Source organism: Microtus ochrogaster, linkage group LG10 (assembly GCF_000317375.1).
Source record: "Microtus ochrogaster isolate Prairie Vole_2 linkage group LG10, MicOch1.0, whole genome shotgun sequence".
Classification (NCBI taxonomy): domain Eukaryota; kingdom Metazoa; phylum Chordata; class Mammalia; order Rodentia; family Cricetidae; genus Microtus; species Microtus ochrogaster.
This window is the reverse complement of record NC_022035.1, coordinates 13,323,660-13,332,089: the sequence shown is the minus strand read 5'-3', so window position 1 is coordinate 13,332,089 and position 8,430 is coordinate 13,323,660.

The window sequence follows — 8,430 nt, the reverse complement described above, 5'->3', positions numbered from 1 at the left end:
GTAAAAGATTTTCTTCCATGGGGCTGGCTTCAGGATATTAGTATGTTCCTTTGTCTTTTCACATGGAAGGAAACCTTCCCTTGCATCATGATGTGTAACTCTCTGGGCTCTTGGCTTTGTGGGTTGGAGGATGTGGCTGGTGAGACCAAGGACAGGGTTTAATCAAAAAAAAAAAAAAAAAAAGAAACCACTTGCTTTCCCAACCACTGTCTCCATTCCCAGCCTCAACAACTCATTTCTCTGGTCTTAAAAAGAAACCGTTAAAGCGTATCCTGTAACTCAACACAAACACCTCTCTCCCACAGCTTGGTAAACAAGGAGCCTCAGATTCTGTTCTCAGGAAGATATCACCATTATTATGTACAAAGGAAAAAAATTAATGTGAGTTATTTTCCTACTGCAACATATTCAATGTCTTTCCTCCCATCTAATGTGGAAGAGAACCTGTGGGTAAAGAGCTTGATTTATTTCTGGTATAGGAGTTTCCTCTTCCTCTTCAACTTTCTACTTCTCCCCTGCCATCCAGACGTTTTTATTCTTGGAAGTCTTCCATGGTTATTATTATTTAGCTGCTTAATGAACTGTTAAAAGACTTGCATTCAGGAATCATCAAATTACTGTCTTTTTAGATTATTTGCTCTAACCGCAATAGAGAAGGTCTTTGTGCAGAAAGAGTTAATCTACAATAGCAATGAAAGCTAATTCTCAGGAGAGAATTTAAAGCAAGTGTCCTCCAGTGGAGAGGCAGCTCCAGACCAGGCCACTGGTGTGGGAGTTAACTCTTTCTCTTCTGCAGCCCTAGGATGCTCAGCCAGGCCCCAGAGATGACCATTTTAAAGCAGAAGTAAAAGGCTTGTATTCTCCTTGCGATATCCTGGGTTTTGACAGTTAAAGCATGTGCTGTACCATGGTTTTTATGCCTGTGCATTTTTGATTTACATACATACACATACGCAAGAGGGCAAAAATATCAAGAATTGACTCCTTTTCTGATAAGAATCTGTTTGGGTTTTATAAATAAAGAAAGCAAACTATTTCTTTCCAATGGTGCAGTTAAAATTTTAATGTTATTTTATAATAAAATATCTTCAAATAAATGAGGCATTTAAAAATGTAACTGCATGTCTAAGTTTCCCAGAAATAAGGAAGAGACCCCTTGTTCTTAATTCCTAAGTGAAATATATCATTTTATCCTCCTTCCTCTCCCTAGAAGGGTGCCAGCTAATTTTTCAAGTAATAATTCAACATCAGTATTAAGAAAATTGATGACCTAGTGATGTACAAAAACGAGTTTTGAAAAGAATAAGGAATATCTTTGCTTCAAATTTTAAATATTTACTATCAGCTCAAAATCTTTTGCCGTCAAATGCTTTTCTTTCTTCTTATAAGAAATGTAGATAGTCTCATATTGAGCAATTTCAAGAGAATTTGAAATTTAAGAGATTAGATAAAAGAAAGTGGTGTAACGTACAATTAGCCCTCAGAGTGAATGAACAAAGAAGAATGCCCAGGTAACCTGCAGGTGGTTCCTAAGCTCTGACCCCTAACCTCAGCGTTCCAGGTGAAAGTTTCTTTCACCTCTCTTTTGAGGGTTAACGGTCTAGATTTTTGTTGACCAGTTCCTTTCACTGTCCTTGTAGAAAAAGTTTTCCCTGATGTGAGTCATATTCGGATCCAATCTGGAAAGCTGAGCAGATAAGGTGTCAGAACTTCTCATTTGGAACAGGCTGTTTTGTTTTGTTTTTTGTTTAAAGGCTTTGATCTGTATCCTGGGACTGAACTTTCCAGTCATTCATCTTCCAGAATTTCAAGTGTGGGATTGGGTTGTCGGTTGATTTGACGTCACGAAGACACAGTTTGAATGCCTCCATTTGATTTTGTGCTTTCAAAACATCTTTAGGGACCTGGAGATTTGGGGACGTCTGTACCATATGGTCTCAATAAGGTGATAGATTTTCAGATTCTGGGAGTTGGCAGGAAAGGGAAAGGACTGAATTAGAGGCAGGATGGGGAAGTTAAGTGCCTTGGCCTAACTCATTCATGCAAACTCTGCAGGCATGCTTTTCCATAGGATCATTTTGGCAAAGGTTTGTGTGCCCATCCTTGTGTCCTCACAAGCACAGAAGTTGCTGTTCTTTCGAAAGTATTGAGACATCACTAGATACTTGACGGTTTTCAGATTAGACCTCCGGCTTGGGGTCGGGGGGGGGGGCTCCACCTTTTGCGAAAAGAGAACTGAACAGAAAGATTCCAGCTGAGGGGTGCTAAACACAGCAGGGCAGACTTTTAACGGAAAGTCGATGGCTTTAAAGAGGAGTAAACACCAAAGATGCAATAAAACAAAGCCTGGTGTATATAAACCAAGAGGACAGGCATGTCCGGGAGACAAGGGTTGGGAAATCCTACGAAAGCCACTTCGATGGAGCTAGTCGAACTGAGGAATGGTACCTTGATCTTCGGTCTTAGATTTCACGTTCAGGAGCCTAGCATCCAGTTCGGTTTGTGTCCTGCTGCCTAAGCAAAGAGTTTGCCAGCCCATCGCCTCCAGAGAGGAAGCTTATTTTCTTTTGTATTTCGGGGTATCTGTCTCCCCAGGACCAGCGAAACGCCACGAGGCTGGCCGACTTGCTGGCTCTCGGTCCCGTGGGAGCAGCCGCTGCAGGCGAGCGGGTGGGCGGGGCGCCGGCGTCTCCAGCGCGCAGAGGGTTAAAGCGTCAGGGGCGGCGCGGGGAGGCGGGAGGGGGCGGCCGGGCTCCCGGGCTGAGAGCGCCGCGGCCGCAGACAGCAGCGGGTTAAGAGCCGCCCGCGCCGACAGAGCTGAGCCCGGCCGCCGCTCCGAGCTCGCATTCGGATCCGCTAGAGCAGGAAGATGGCGACGGACGGCGCGAGCTGCGAGCCCGACTTGTCCCGCGCCCTGGACGACCCAGCGGGGGCCACGGCGGAGGCCGCGGTAACCGAGTTCCCTGGGCTCCCGGAACGGTGTAGACACGGGCTGGGGGTGGTGCCCCGATCCCCGCTGGACACTCCCCGGGGGATGCCCCGTCCTTCCCTGGAGTGCCCCCTTACTTCCTCGGGGTTCCATTTCCTTCCCTGAGGCATTCCTTCCCAGGGTTTCCCCTTCCTTCTCCAGGGTACCCCCTTCCTGGTGTGCCTCTACCATGGATACCCCTTCGTTCCCCGGGGTGTGCCCTTCGAATGCACCTTCCCTAGGGTGCCCGCTTCCCTGGCGGGTTTGAGTGGGGCGACAACTAACCCTCCCAAGGTGCTAGGGGTCCGTCGGTCCTTCTGGAGCTTCCCGCAGGCGTCCTTAGTGACCCCTTTGCCCACTCGTGGGGTGCTCAGGGAGGATCTCAGCCCCCATTGTTCAGCTCTGCCAGACGGGAGCAAATGCTAGTCTCGGGGTGCCTGACACCTCTCGGGACACCTGGGGAAGCAGTGAGGAGAAGGTGAACCGTCGCTAGGCAAATGTGGAGAGATGCTCTTTGTGTGTGTGGGTTCGTGTGTCTTGGGGCGGCCGGTGGGAGAGGCCCCGCGCCCAGCTGTGGGCGCTGCTGCAACTGAGTGCCAGCACTTTGGGTCCTAGCTGCCTGCTGCTCGGTCGTTGGTAGGGACGTTCTTCCCTAGGCGAAGCTGGATCGAGCTGGAGTTTCTGAATCTGGTGTCAACACATCGCTCCCCTTCCTTAAACGTGCTCACTTGCTTAGGCATATACCTGCTCCCTTCTTTCATGCTCTGAATGACTGCATGCAGGCACCCGCGGGTGGTTCCCACTCTCTCCCTGCCCTGCTTGCGGGGGGGGGGGGGGTCTCAACCCACAAAGCCAAGTTGGAAAACATTCGCAGGTCTGGGAAGCAGCTTTTGCTAGAGCTGCAAAGGATCTGCAAAGAATGGAAGGTCTAGGAGCGCCTAGCAGTCTTGGCCAAATCCCGCAGCTCTCCCGGAGGATGGGACCCAGTGAGCTGAGCCAGGCATGGACGCTTTGTCCGTGTATCTCCCACCTCCAGATCCCAGTTCAGGTCTGGGCAACAGAGGGCAGGACCAACCAGGTGTAAACAACCGGGGCTGTCTAACTTCCTCCCACCTCTGGAGGTTGGGCTTGCTAGAATGAGAACGAAGAGCTCTGGAAGAAGGTGCTTGGGGCAAGAGCCACAAAAGGAGAATGGGAGGGTGGGTTACTAATTCCTACTGGTGAAAGTGGAAGACTATGAGCTAAAGCTTTTGGGAAAGTTGAGTTTTTCGTTCCTTACTAATAAGAACTTTAAAAATATTTTAAGTGAAACCTTTCCACTTGCGAATTACTTTCGTTCTGTGGGGGACAACGAAGAAAGTGACTATCAAAGCACAAGTCTCGCTGGAAAGTATTGAGTGTCCTGTTCTCCCTGAGGAAAAGGAAGACAGTGGAGGTGTGGGGGAAACTTGCTTCTTCTCCCTCAGGAAGGTGGATAGTTTGTTTAATCTACTTAGGATACACTGCTTTGTACCTGCATGCTATTTCAACCACCAGACAAACCAACGCAAGCATGCGGTTTATGTGCGGTATGTAAGATTGTAAACAAAGTTGCATCCTCAATAATAAGTCTGTGCCAACAAGGTCAGTGTTCCTGTCGTCTGTTTAAAATGTCAGGAGCCTGATTCAAATGCTGATAAGCTGGCAGCTTGATTATTTTACTCTTGTAAGGGAGAATAATCAGGCAAAAATCTCCCTGGATAGGACCTCCTACATTATTCCCATGCTGTAGGCTTCCAACATACAGTAACAGCACTGAGCTTTTTGAATGTGGTTACTTTTTATTCAGTAAAACTGGGCTTTATTTTTTTAAAAATAGTTTGGACTTAAAAAGGGAACTCTAACATTAGCTACTTGAGTACAGGCATATTCATTTATTTATTTATTTTATTTTGAGGGTCACATGTAGCTAAGGCTTATCATGAACTCCTGATCCCCCTAACTCTGTTTCTACTGAAGCTCTGGGATTAGTGGCCCTTAGCACCACCCGACTTGGCCTCAGGCTTTTATCATCATCATCATCATCATTGTCATTATTATTATTGTTATTATAAAAAAGCTAGTTAGAGAAACCCTGTTTGTCATACTTGTTTTTCATCTAATGGTTAAAAAACTAAAGATATATTTTGCCAGCAAAAGCCTTAATATATTTTTTTAATTATAGTGAGCAATTCTCTTTTTTTGCCTTGTAGAGATTTATCCCATTTCAAATTGGTTTACATCTTGTGGAATTTTATATATACATTTGGCAGATTCAAGCTGGTGAGGCCGCCAAAGCAGTGGGCTATTTTTGAAAGTGCATGTTTTTAGAGGGTTTTTTTTTTAAAAAAAATTCTATTTAGATTGTTGCTTAGGAACCGGTTTAATTTATAGTTTGCAGTTTAATATAATTTCCAGTGGAGTGTTTTAAATTTAGTTTGTTATCCTTGTTCTTCACTGTTTAAATCCTGAAAGCACCTCGAGTATGTAGCTGGGTAACAGCTACATTATTCGATAGGATCATACTAATAGTCTATTTTGTGGTCCATGCAGGAAGCCTGGGTTATTTTCAGTACCTTAGCCAAATGCGATGACTTTTATAGGCCATATTGCTATTTCTGCCCAGAATATAACCCTTATGGTAGGCAGTATGGAAAACAGAAATCTGCTTTTTATTGTCGCTGGAATTTGGGAGTGAGAAGAAAATGGAGATCCATTTAGAGCTGTATTTGGGGAGGCAACTAGCTTTCTCTTCCCCCCTGGGATTTCCGGATTGGCTGATATGCAAAGCGTAGGTATAGATCTTGCTGCGACAGTGAAAACCCTGACATTGTTTCCGTTAAAAATTGCACATCAGTGTTAAATTTAATGAATGGCCCCTTGAAAATTTTGTCTTCTAGGTAACATTATTGAATCTGAATGCAATAAAACGGATCTTCTTAGCCCATTTCGCTTTTGATTCTCGACAAAGTGAAATTGTAGCTATAGAGCAGCTGTTGAATATTGAAAGTTTGATAGAATAATTTGAGGAGGGAGTAACATGAACTGAGCACACATCACTCACCAGTCGTGAAGGTGGAAGCATCGTGGGTAGCATCTTTACTGCTGCCTTTAACCCCTTAAAGCATGACTGTAGTAGGCTTGTAGTACCCCGAAAAATCAAATCATGACAGACATAAGAATGTGGAGACAAGTTTTAGAAATAATAATCAGAGAGAGGGCTCCTTGTGGAAGGATCTGGAAATCTTTTCTGAAAGGCTCTAAAAATGTTCCACCGTGGAGGACATTGGCCTTCAGGGAAAGGTTATGAACAGGGATGTCAGGGAGTGGTGCGCACCCACGGCTGATTTTTGAGGTTCCTTCACAAATGTCCTATGTCATAGGCTCTCAAAGATGAGATGACATGGTCTCGGCTATAGCACTGAGAAACTAGCTTAGGCTTTGAGAGATTAGAGTGAGGGTGGTTCACACACTGTTAGATTTTAAACAACGGCTTGCATATTTCTGTTTGCACCTGTTTTTATTGCCGTTGGCACTCTTGTTAAATTTGTCATAGGAGCAATTTTGTGTTAAGAAAAGCATTTGCCCCATTTGTGGTCAAATCTATACCAAAGCTAAATAACAGTTCCATTTTCTCGTGTTTCCCATATGTCTATGCATTGAGAACGCATTTTTTTTGTGGCATTAGTTCCTCTCCCGCAACAACAGATACAAGCCGTTGTTGACCATGTGGCCATCAAGGCTGAGGCCTGGAGAGAGCAGAACCCTTCAAGGAGAGTTGTATGAACTGACTTGTTAAATGAGACTCATTAGAAGCTGTTCTAATACTTAATGTTGATCAGCTAATTGGAAAATATACTGTGTTACAAGATTATCATGCAGCTGTTGGTCTGTGGTGGTTTATGGCAGTTACTGTTGCAGACGTTTGGGGCCTTGAATGAACAGACTGACTTTCTTGCCATCTCTCTTTTTCAATGCTGAAGTTTGGACATGATAGACAAGAGCTCTGCCACTGAGCTACATCTTCATTTCCTTTGGACTTCAGTTTTGAAACATCCATTTCTTACTGTCCAGTGGAAGGGTGGTACACATGCCACAGCTCATGTGTGGAGGTCAGAGCACAGCCCTGTGGAGTTGGTCGTCTCCTTCCATATCAGTGTGGAATCTGGTGATCAAATTCGTGTCCTCGGGCTTTGGAGACAAGTGCTTCTATCTGCCAAACCCAGTTTTCATTTCTATATTTGCTCCGTTAAAATTGCTTTTCTCAGTGGCATATCAACTGCTTTCCAGATTTCTGTATTCAAAATTTGATTTTTCCACATGATTAGTGCTCTTTTCAATTCCCTATCTCACTCTGACGACTGAGGCTGGAGACGGAATGGTCATAAGATGGTGTCATGCTACTCCCTTCTGGAACATTTCCAACACTGAAGTCAAAGCTATGTCACTCATTAGGATGTGGAGGAGGGGGATGGTTGACAGGATAAGAGAAATTCCAAGAGGTTTGGGCACTGGAAAAGACTGGGCAGGAAGGAGGAGAATAGGCAAGGCTTTGGAATAGTGGGCAGGGGCATGGAATGTGTGAATGGAATTTGTCTTTAAAAGCGCCTAGCTGGGGTAGAGCCATTTCCCTGCCCTTGCCTTATAGGTTCTTCTACCTCAGCTCATTTGAAAAGAGACTTTATTTGAAGACACCCGAGTAGATTTCTCCACTGATTCCCAGTTGTTAGCCTTATATAACAACAAAAATGGTCTGTCTGTCTTGGGCTGGAGTGATTTTGTAATCAGTGATGAACTTGAACATCACTCAAGAAAGCCCAACATTGTGACATGCATTTCCTCTAGGGAGGCAGAGACCGGAGGGTTTATTGGGTTTGACCAACTGATGTGGAATTCCCCTCTGTATGCTGTGAATACCCTTGGTTAATAAAGAGGCTGCTTTGGGCCTGTTGCAGTGCAGAATAGGGCAAGGCGAGAATTCCAAGCAGGTAGAAAAGGAGAGATTAGGCAGAGTCAAAGAGAAACTATGTAGCCCCTGCAGGAGATAGATGCCAAACATCAGACAGAACCTTACCGGTAGGCCACAACCACATGGCAATACACAGATGAATAGAAATTGTTTAATTTAAGGCATAAGAGCTAGCCAGTAAGAAGTGTGAGCTAATAGACTAAGCAGTGCTTTAATAATACAGTTTCTGTATGATTATTTCCGGTATGTCAGGCTGGAAAACCAACAAGCAGCCTCCGTCTATAGCCAGACATGGCCAGCCAGGCTCAATCTACTTGGTGTGGTTCAGACCAGCATTACACCTATCTCTATAAACAAGCTGCCAGCGCCCAAGGAGTGACACCCAAGGTTGGCCTTTAGTGTCTACACATAGGTGCATGCATGTATATTCTCTCTCTCTCTCTCTCTCTCTCTCTCTCTCTCTCTCTCTCTCTCC